Below are 10,926 nucleotides of genomic sequence, written 5' to 3' on the forward strand. Positions count from 1 at the left end.
TCGCTTAAGTTTCTGCTAGGAAATCCATGCACCATGTTGATGGAACGAAAAGGAAAAGGATTTTTAACAAGGTTTTTTTCTCCACTTCAGATGAATTTTACAGGGCGGGGAGGGAGGAGGTGAGGGGGTCTCTGTTGTTTTTTTTTTTTTTTTTTTTTAATTTTTAAAAAAATTTTATTCTTGGCTGTGTTGGGTCTTCGTTTCTGTGCAAGGGCCTTCTCCAGTTGCGGCAAGCGGGGGCCACTCTTCACCGCGGTAGGCGGGCCTCTTCACTATCGCGGCCTCTCTTGTTGCGCGGAGCACAGGCTCCAGATGCGCAGGCTCAGTAATTGTGGCTCACGGGCCTAGTTGCTCCGCGACATGTGGGATCTTCCCAGACCAGGGCCCGAACCCGTGTCCCCTGCATCAGCAGGCAGATTCTCAACCACTGCGCCACCAGGAAAGCCCAGGGTCTCTGTTTTTAATTTAAGGTCCTCTGAAACGTCAGTAAGTGTTCGTGAACATACTCATGTGTACTTTATTCCTCCATCCAATCGTCAGTCATCTGGCAGAAGGAGAGCCTCATCACCGGCAAACAACATTCCGACCCTTAATGAGAAAATACTTTTCTGGTGCTTTCGCCAAAAAATGCAAAGCCCCTTATTTAAGCTAATGACATTAAAAAGAAATCCTTAGTACCTAGGAACAGAACAAAGTGAAAGAAACACAATGCACAGACTTGGGGGAAGAAAGAAAGAAAGAAAGAAAGAAAGAAAGAAAGAAAGAAAGAGAGGGAGAGAGAGAGAAGAAAAGAGAAAGAAAAGAAAAGAAAGAAAGAAAGAAAGAAAGAAAGAAAGAAAGAAAGAAAGAAAGAAAAAGAAAGAAAGAAAGAAAAAGAAAGAAAGAAAGAGAAAATCTCTCAACCTAAAAGTTTTTGTAACAAACGGACAATCTGTGATTTGGTAGGTAAAATATATTTTTGGAACGTAAAGTTCTTTGAGACAAGAATGGAGAAGAAAACAAGAAAAAGACAATCAGAATTCAGAACGCTTAGAAACCTGAATCGGTCATGAACAGGAACTAGGAAGCCACGGTGAACGGGGTCCGTGACACCAGTGTTTCTGGACCGGCAAATGGATGATTCCATTCCATCATGTCTAGAAGCATACATTTTCACACAGCGTCACTTTTTCAAAATTTCTTTCCCCCAAAGTGATGCCAGAGGTGTGGAGTCATACATCGAAACATCTTTAGTTTTACAGTTAGTTTGAGTTTTACAGTTCCTTCTGTAATAAGGAGACAGAAGTAGGTCCACTGAGACTTGTTGAGCCAAGAACGTTTCCATAGGTTATCTCTGGAAACGATCTAGACGTTCCACGAATTCCCCATCATTCCACTTATGCCAACTCTAAAGTTTCTAAAGTGACCCCAAAGGTCTGGGAGAAACTGTTTTTAAGTAGACATACATACCACAACACATAACCTTTCTTAAGGAGTTCCTCCACCTAGAGCTATCGAAATCACTTGTTCTAAATCCCATGACGATGAGATGACCCGTGAACATCTCCTGAGACTTTAGACGACGTCAGCCATCACCCCCCAAGTTCTTTTTCTTGCTGACGAATTCGGTTCACTCCCGTGAACTTATTGGATTTGGGGTCGACGTAGATAGAAGAAAAGGTTGACCTCGAATGCTGATCACGCTAAAGACCTGCCTAGTTTCATAAAACCCATCCCTTGACCTTGGCTATATCTCGGCTGAAGGGTTCATCCTAGATCACGTGAACTTGCAAAAACCTTCGGGCGGGTCCCTTTCTAGTGGACTGAATTCGGGAGTGCTTCCTTCTAAGCCAGTTCAAGAGAGCTCTTTCACAAGTTAACTGTGGCACTCGGATCCGTACGTAGACACAGGCCAGCTCTAGGAGGGAGCTACAGACATACCCGTTACCGGGCCCTTTCCAGATTCTTGCACAGCAGTACCATAGAAATGAAGATCGCTTCCACAAGACTCTAAGGCTAACAAGGCAAAACGTTTTAATTGAAAGACATAGCTTGTACACAAGGGAGAAGGCGGTGTGCGGGGTGGGGGGGGGGGATGTGGGGGGGGTGGGGTGGGGGGGAGGCGAGAGACAGCTCCCCGAGTCGAGTCGCTTTGATCACGGAAGGGAGAGTCCGTCTCGGGATCACTGATCATTTCCGGAAATCCTCCACATTCTTGGATCAGCAGCAGCTGGTTCCACGGTGGCTACCTATGGGGAATAGCAAGCGCTTCCACGAGGCGAAAGAAGCGCACGAGGATTTTCTGCAAGAAAGCACAGGAACAGATAAGGGTTAAATGTACAGTTGAGCTTCCTGTCTCGTGACAACTAGGTACAGTCGTGGGTGTCAACAGAGGTAACGTTAATCTTTTACTCCCGCGAGCCTCTTTTGTGTGTGTGTGGGGGGGTGGGGGGGGGGGTGTGGGGGGGTGGGGTGTGTGTGTGTGCGTGTGCGTGTGCGTGTGCGTGTGTGTGTGTGTGTGTGTGTGTGTGTGGAAGGTCCGGGTTATTGCTCAACGCCCCTCATGTCATATCCCCTTGCGATGAGGTCACCCTGAGTCAGGAGTGTGCGTATCTCCGTGATGCATCTGAAAGGCACGTGCCAAGTCAACCCAGGGGAATAGTCAACTGCACCTCAAACAGTGTCTGAGCTTGCGATAGACACACCTGTCTTTCTCCAGTTTTGTCATCTCGACCGTCACTTTTGGACATTGTGGGGATGGCGCAGGCCGAGCCAGAATATCCACCATGTCTTTAAATATCAGTGAGTCTCAAGGGTGTGTGCGACCTTCACCCAGGAAGAGTGCGCCCTGATGAGCAAATTCCAGGGGATGCTGTCTAGAGCTGTGCTGCTGGAGGACCTCAGTTATCTGGTGTCCATGGGTGAGTCTGTCCACAGCCATTTATCTGATAAAAGATTACCCAGAGGAGCTTTGCGTATTCTGCCCCCCACCACGCCGATGCCTATACACTTACAGAGCATCCACATCTGCCTGAAGGGGATGTGCTTCTTTCTTTCTTTCTTTCTTTTTAATTTTTTTTTTTTTTCAGGATCCCACCAGGATGGACAATTTCTGGCCACAATCACACGTCTTCCTTTCTGCTCCATATCTAACACTCAGAACAGTGCAGGACACTCACCTCATGGCACGCCTGCATCCAGTGGATGGATCAACGTGATAGGTAGTTCCTAACCAGCTCCTCTGCTCTTGAAACCGTGGCAGAGTTTGGCACAACACTCGTCATCATAGCAGACATTTTCCCTTTAAAAGAGAGTTCATGGGGATGGGGGGTGGGGTGGGGGGTGGTTGGCCTTCCGAGGGAGCTGATGTTATTGAATATGGTTTTTTGAAAATAATGTTCGATCCACTATGGAACAATGGATTCACCCTCGTTAGAAAAACAAAGGATTTCACAGTCTGTTTCTGGTCTGGGACCTGAGCATCAGCAGACAGTTCCTGAATACCTGAGCCCAAAGTCAGCGTCCCTCCTGCTCTGGGGAAGGGCTGGGCGTACTTCCCCGTGCTCAGGACGCCCTTCCCCGTGTGCTCAGGACGCCCTTCCCCGTGTGCTCAGGACGCCCTTCCCCCCCCCCCCCCCCCCCCCCCCCGCCGTGCTGCTCTTTAACGTTCCTTCGCCTCGCTCCTCCTCCTGACGTGAACCTGAAGACCACACGCAGGTTCCAACGCAGGGCTCCAAATCCAGGTCCATGTTTCCCACGAAACACGTTATCGGCTGCACCAATCAGATGTGCTTTCACAGCTGGAGCAGGAGGAGAGATGAGGAGGATGCAAGAGGATTTCCCAGAGTCCTGAATCCAGGTGGGCTCCAGGCTCATTCGAGTCAGTGTGGAGAGAAGCCTGGCCACTAGGGGAGAAGGGCAGGTAATGCCCACCGCAGACTCCCCTGAGAAAGTAGTTTTCCTGACACATCTTGTAAGACATTACCCAGTGCACTCGTCCTTGTAAACACCAGAGAAGTCACACACAGCAGAAACCCTGTGTCTGAGATCAGTGAGGTAGAGCCTTCAGCCAGAAATTACCCTCTTTAAGCCGAAGAAAATCATGTGGGGAGAAACCCTAAGCCTGGAACCACGGTGGAAGAACCTTCAGTTGGCGCTCCAGCCTCAACACACACAGACAGCTCAGAGTGGGATGCATCCCTGACGCGGTAGGGAAGGCAGCACAAGCTTTACTAGGAGGACAGCCGGCGGTCGTCTTGGGCCAGACCACACAATCACCGCTGTAGAAGAAATCCGATGCAATGCATGGGAGAATCCCATTCGCCATGGAGCCAGCACTTGTAGGACATGAGAGGATTCACACTGAATAAAATAGTCTCAGCACGGTGAAGGAAGGACATTCTTCAGTGGTCCCTTATCCCTTGGTGTCCTCACACCAAGGAGGTGCCAATTCTAACGTCACAATGGCAAATTCCTCACCTAGTTCACATCAAGAAATGAATGCTGGGAATATACTGACTCTATAAAGAATGTGTGAGCCCCACGATTGAGACAAGGTTCAGACGTTTGGAGATTGTCTATTACTACAAATCTACAGCATAAATAGGTAGATGGCGAAGTATTTTGAGAATGCAAAGTTTGGTACCAAGAAAGAAAGCAACCCCACTTCAGTGGATCAGTGCTTGGACATATGTAAGCACTACCGAATGGGTGTGTGTCTTTCAAAACCAGGAAATGTTGCCCTGAGTCAGAATGGGTCAATTTTCCTTTCATACACTCGCTGTCGATCAGTGAGGGACTTTCTATTTTTATGAAGTTGTAAACATAATTACAAACCCTAGGGTCAATCAGGAACTAAGTTTCAATGGTCAGTAAAAAAGTAGAACACAAGTGATGGGGGTTACCTGTTACATTACTGTCCAAATAGGTATGCACGCACATGTCAAGGATGAGTGGCCACAAGAATAAACACAACAAAGTTGAAACCTGTGCATGTGCGTGTGTGCGTGTGTGTGTGTGACTCATAGGTGGATGTTTCCCATAGCCGTGCACTATGGCACTGCAGGATCTGTGGTTGCTGAGTCCCCGGAGGTGGAAGCGCAGATACAGGGCCCTGACTGTGCAGTTATCCATGGATTTTCAGTGCGTGGGCTCGGCACCCGTAACCCTCCATGTTGGCTGTTCAACGGTCAACTCTAGTTTATAGATCAGAGAGGATAACATCATGTGTTCACTATTAATAACTTTTCCAAATAATCTTTATCTTTTTAAAAGGAAGACATCATTTAATCCATTTCACAAGCTGATATTGGGAACCTACTGCCCCAGCACGTGAATTATCCCTACAGAACACAAGATCCCCGAGAAGGAAGAGCCCTGAGCACTGAGACGCCATGAAGGTAGGCTTTTAGATGATATTCTCTGCTTCTCCAGCTTGAGGTAAAACATGGGATGACTGGGTCTACCTATCCCATTCCGGTTTGTCAAATGGGAGCCCCCATGGCACGTATCACCAGAAGTCGGTCCATGATAACTCCATCTATAGGAATTCTTGGCAGTTTTAGGTTTAGGATCATAGCTTTTCCTGCCATCGATTGAAAACTCCTTGGGCCCTGTTAGCAGTGACAGATTCAATGAGTCCAGTACTTCATAGGTTTTGTCACGCATTTAGAAGGGGAATCACCATCAAGTTGCTGAAATGAGGACTAAGTGTCTTTCAGACATGGAGATAGAAATAAATGGTGCTCTGCGGGGTGTGCGATGACGGGCACCCAGGATTCCTTCACCCAGCCCTCCCTTTGCTCCCTCACCGCTTCCTGGAAAATTGGCGCGCGCGCGCGCACACACACACACACACACACACACACACACACACACACACACACACAGCTCTGGGGGCGCTATTTGCTGTCCATGATTTCACGTGCCTTTTGGGCACGGCTGGTAGAGATGGACATGAAGCAGCAGGACAGCAAGCTGGCATCTCGGTCGGCCTAGAGAAGTTTCCCAAGTGAAATATCAGAACCAGGGCAGGGGGGCGCAGAGAGAGGCGGGGAGGGGAGGCCCACGTGACCTGGGAGAGAAGTTGGGGGGGACCGCTGACCGACCTCGGTTCAGGTTCCCCGTCCCCCTCCTGCTGAGAACCTGCCTTCGCTTCCTGCCCTCAGGTGTGTGAGAGGAGCATGTTTCTTTCCAACAAATACCAACACATCAATTCAGTCTGTTTGTGTGTTTGTTCTTGCTTGTTCGTTTTCTGGACGAGGCCAAAGAACCCTTCCAGTGGAGGTGTGTGTACAAAGGAGGATCTGACAGGATGGGAGATTGAGGGTCAGTCCATGTGCCAAGAAATCCAGAGAATCTGTCGTAGCTGAGACTCGGGCCTTTTGCAGAAATAGGCCAAGAGAGTTCAGATTTGATCATTCACTGCCAAATAGTCATCACAGCAGTTTCTTGGAAGGGATTGTGTTGCAGGAGCCAGGGTGGCCCTCAGCCCTCAGGCCTCAGCCCGGCGGGCGGGCAGGCAGGCAGGCAGGCAGGCAGGCAGGCAGGCAGGCAGGCAGCGGCTATTGTCTGTTGTTCCCGCCCCCACCCCCACCCCCACCCCTGTTCCTTCTCCAGCGCTCCTTCCTAAGTCCCCTGGACTGACCTTTGCCAGGAGCGGGGGAGGGGAGGTCCGGACGATTCATTCGGCAGGGCCTCGTTCAATCGCTCCATTCAAATGCAGAAAGCTCTCCGGTCAAGTCGGAGCGTTTGACTTTGCCTCGAGCTTCTCTTTAATGAATGGCTTTTTCTTTTTTCTTTCCCCAGTTTCCCCCACCCTTAGGCTGCCCCCTCCAAACTGCAGGGAGGGAAGGAGGGAGAGAGGAAGGGATGGGAGGAGGATGTGTGAGAAACAGGCCGTTTTTCCAGGCAAAAGGAGTCCCCTCCTTTTCCTAACCCAGGAAACCCCACTACACCATTTGAGAATCATGGACACGCGTGAAAGCAGACGTCTTCACTTGAGATCTTCCTCCGCAGGAGGACAGAAAGGAGGGCCAGTGTGTCCCTCTTGTGCTGGCCGGTTCTTAAGTCACTTGAATTCAAAATAATCAATAGAGCATGGAGGCACATTTTGGGGCGGCCTACTCTGGAGCCCAACAGTTCCCTCCTCTGAAAGTTCCTTGGAACATATTAAAGCTGAGCTGGTGACTGTGTGTGTGTGTGTGTGTGTGTGTGTGTGTGTGTGTGTGTGTGTGTGTGTGTGTGTGTGTCTGAGTCAAGGAGATTTCTAGATCTAGATGTCAGGGTCGAAGCAACTTTAGAAGTTTGAAATAACTCTGATGATGTCGTCGGGTGTTTGGTTCAAATTTCGGAGTGGCTCTCACAGAAACAGGAACGAGGACTTTTTCCATAGGAGCCGTTGTGGCCGTTTCTCTAAGGTTTTCGTCAAGTTCTCTAGCTTCCGTTTGCAGGGCTTCAGGCAAAGGGCCGTTTTAGTTCTCAGTGATGCCAAGTCAAAAGGGTGGGAGAAAATGGCAAACGTTCATGGAGAGAGTCATAGCCAGATATTGGAGGGAACTCAAAAAACTTCGGAATGCAGTCCAGTTTTCAGGTTAAGAACAACTCCCTAAGGGAAGTGAGTAGCACCAGAATTTCATATCCACAAGTGTGTATCCCCGTTTTATGGAAACATAATTTTGGCCTCCAAGTAACATATGCGAATAACTCTATTGCCAGGGAAATAAGAAGCCTCACTGAGAGTTTCTGAATTAAGGAAAGTAGGGAGAAAAAGATCAGTGATTCTATCCTGCTGACAGAGGTATGAGTTACCAAATGGACGTCCCCCTTTAAAAATAAAAGAAGAAAATTGGGTTTTGTTTGTTTGTTTTTGTTTTTCCTTGTATCTGGAAAACAAAAGATTTAACAATCAGTCCTAATCGCTCCCTCTCTCCCTCTCTCCCTCTCTCTCCCTCTCTCCCTCTCTCTCTCTGTTTCTCTCTCTCCTCTCTCTCTCTCTCTCTCTCTCTCTCTCTCTCTCTCTCTCTCTCTTTATATATATATCAAAATACTTTATATAGATATTCTTTTTCAGATTCTTTTCTCTCATACGTTATTACAAAGTAGTGAGTAGAGTTTCCTGTGCTATATAGTAGGAGGTGTTTGTTGATTACCTATTTTATGTACAGTAATGTGTATGTGTTCATCTCAACTTCCTAAGTTATCTATCCCCCGCTTCCCCAAGCAGTCCTGTTTTACACAAGTAGTCATACACGTTGTCGTCCTATTCATCAGTTCATTCAACCCCATGTAAGTCATTCTTGTTCTTCTTGGAGTCCAGTTTTTCCATCGGTCCTGCCGACCTTGCCTGATGATTGAGGGTGACTGGACGAGTGACGGTTCCAAAAAGTTTACAAGAGCTTTTGTGAAGGATTGTAGGATTTTCCCAGAGAAGCGGGTGCCTTGATCTGATCACACGGGAGGCTGTGGAAGGTAGACCCCAAGTGGCAAACACATTTTGTTTTTTTAACAGTCTCTGTGCCACGGTGAGGACATCAGGCTTGCAGCGAGGGAAGACTTCAACCCACACGGAAAACATACAAGGATGTTTGGATGACCCCTACTAAGTGGCAGTGGAATGAAGTCCAGTGGCTGGGGTTCAGAGGATCCAGAGAGAGGAGGTTTTCTTTCCATAGAGAAAAATGATTTTTCCCCCCCAGGGTTACAAGCATGACAGGTCAGACGTTGCCGGTAGACTGTAGAAGTCTTCCTGCCAATGTCTATTTACAGTTGGAGTCATCTTGGAGGCACCACGGGCGGGTGAAGGAATGCAAGGTGTGGGGGAGGGGGGAGGTTGGCCAGGGAGCAACCGGCTGGGCCACCGTCTCCCGTCTGCCATAGCCCCGACCGGCTGTTGAAAGGACAGAATGGACTTGATCCACGTGTGCCCCGCCACCCCCACCATCTTTCCACAGGCTGTTGTTACTGCCTTGGCGTGAAAGTCGGTTAGAACATCTCCCTGATACTGGGTTCAGCCCCTTTCGTGTGAGCCTCCATTTTGACGATAACAGACAACACTTTATGCCAGGGCAGAGAAGACTTCCGGGAAGAAAGATCCCATCATTTCTGGAACAGTTAGAACACATCGGTGTACAGGCACAAGCCAAAGAAGACTTCACGTTGTTCCTTCCTCTTTGACAACACTCTCCCGTGTCATCGAACCTCTCCAAGAAACTTACTCAGTTTCATCTCTCTCATTTCTCAGGAGAGAGAACACATTTTTGAGCTATTTTGAGGGCCCTCTCCTCCTGGATCCTATCTCAAAGTGCGTTCGAAGCCCAAAGGACTTCATCTGTCCTTCAATTTTTGGGCAAATGTGTCCAAAATATCCAAAAGATTGTAAAGCACTTAATCTGATAGGTCACTGTGAAACAGTGCTTCGTTAGCCATGTCACCAACATCCCAAGGAAAGACTTGCTAGGCAGAGAGAGAAGCTTCTTCTTCAGTTCTGAGCCAAACCTGGTTCTTTGAATATCGAGAGGACTAAGTTGATGTGAGTCCTCCAAGACCTGATAAAGGCAACCTAGAAAATAAGTGATGACTTTTGACAAAGACATAAGCTTCTCTTTCTTTCTTTCTTTCTTTCTTTCTTTCTTTCTTTCTCTCTCTCTCTCTCTCTCTCTCTCTCTCTCTCTCTCCTCTCTCTCTCTCTCTCTCTCTCTCTCTCTCTCTCTCTCTCTCTCTCTCTCTCTCTCTCTCTCTCTCTCTCTCTCTCTCTCTCTCTCTCTCTCTCTCTCTCCCCTCTCTCTCTCTCTCTCTCTCTCCCCCCCCCCTCTTTCTTTCTCTCTCTCCTTAAAGATAAAGGAAAAAAACCTTTCCTAATCTAATCTAATCTCTCATGATGGGCAGAGCAGACCGATAGAAGAAAAACCCAAACCCTAAACCCAAACCTGGTCCTTTTAACAGAGAGAGACAACTAAATTCTAATTTTGCACTGGTTTCATGTTGATACGAAAACTCATTTCTGTCTTTGAATCCACCCTCATCTTATCCAGTCCTGACCACGGATCCAATTCCTTTCCAAAGACACTTTTCTTCACACACCTTTTCCAATTGTCTGTGCCCATTTTTAGCTTGTCCCTTGTTTTCTTTCTTTTCCATTGAGAAATGACTACCTTTAGGACAAAAATCTCTTTCTCCTTCCCCCAAACCTTATCTCCATACACCTTCTACTTTGCCTCCCCCCTCCCCCCCCCCCCAAAAAAGTCCTCTTCCTACCGTGACGATGGCGACATCAGGTAGCTTGGACCACACACGTTCCTTCTTTAGAATGCCTCGTCCTTGGACACTGTCTTTTTTTTTTTTTTTTTCCTCTTCAGTGAAAGTAAGGAAGCCAACCACAGTGAACAGTGTGAACATGGAATAGTTTGTAGAAGTCTAGGCTCCTACCTAGTACAGTCTTTCCCTAAAGCACAAGATCTATCTAGGCATGGAACCAAACATGCTCAGTCTCTCCTCCGTAAAAGGTCCAAAGCAGGGAGACCCTTAGACTTGTGGAGCCATGAACATTTCAGTATTTTATCTTATGTGGAGATGATGTAGACACTCGCTGAGGTTTCACCCTGTCAGGGCACTTAGCCAACCGCTAAGCCTAGAGATGACCAGAGATGTTGGAAAGTCTTGAAGTCGGCCTGTGGAAAACAATCATTGGGGGAAAAGTTCCCCTTAAACATTCTTATCTCGTCAACATCTATGTCCTCTGTTATGAGCAATCCTACTTGGATGATTCGTGAACATTTCATGAGACATGAAAGCAGTTCAGTTCGTCATGATCTCTACACCTCCCGCCCCCCGCTCCCCTTTCACGTGAGAGATTTTCTTCCTGATTTCAGAGGGGAGAAGTAAAGGAGAGTCAGAGTGCCCCTCTCGTGGTGTTGTCACTCAAATTCCAAAACATCCCTATGCCACGGA

The sequence above is a fragment of the Balaenoptera ricei genome, unplaced genomic scaffold, assembly GCF_028023285.1.
Source record: "Balaenoptera ricei isolate mBalRic1 unplaced genomic scaffold, mBalRic1.hap2 scaffold_343, whole genome shotgun sequence".
Taxonomy (NCBI): domain Eukaryota; kingdom Metazoa; phylum Chordata; class Mammalia; order Artiodactyla; family Balaenopteridae; genus Balaenoptera; species Balaenoptera ricei.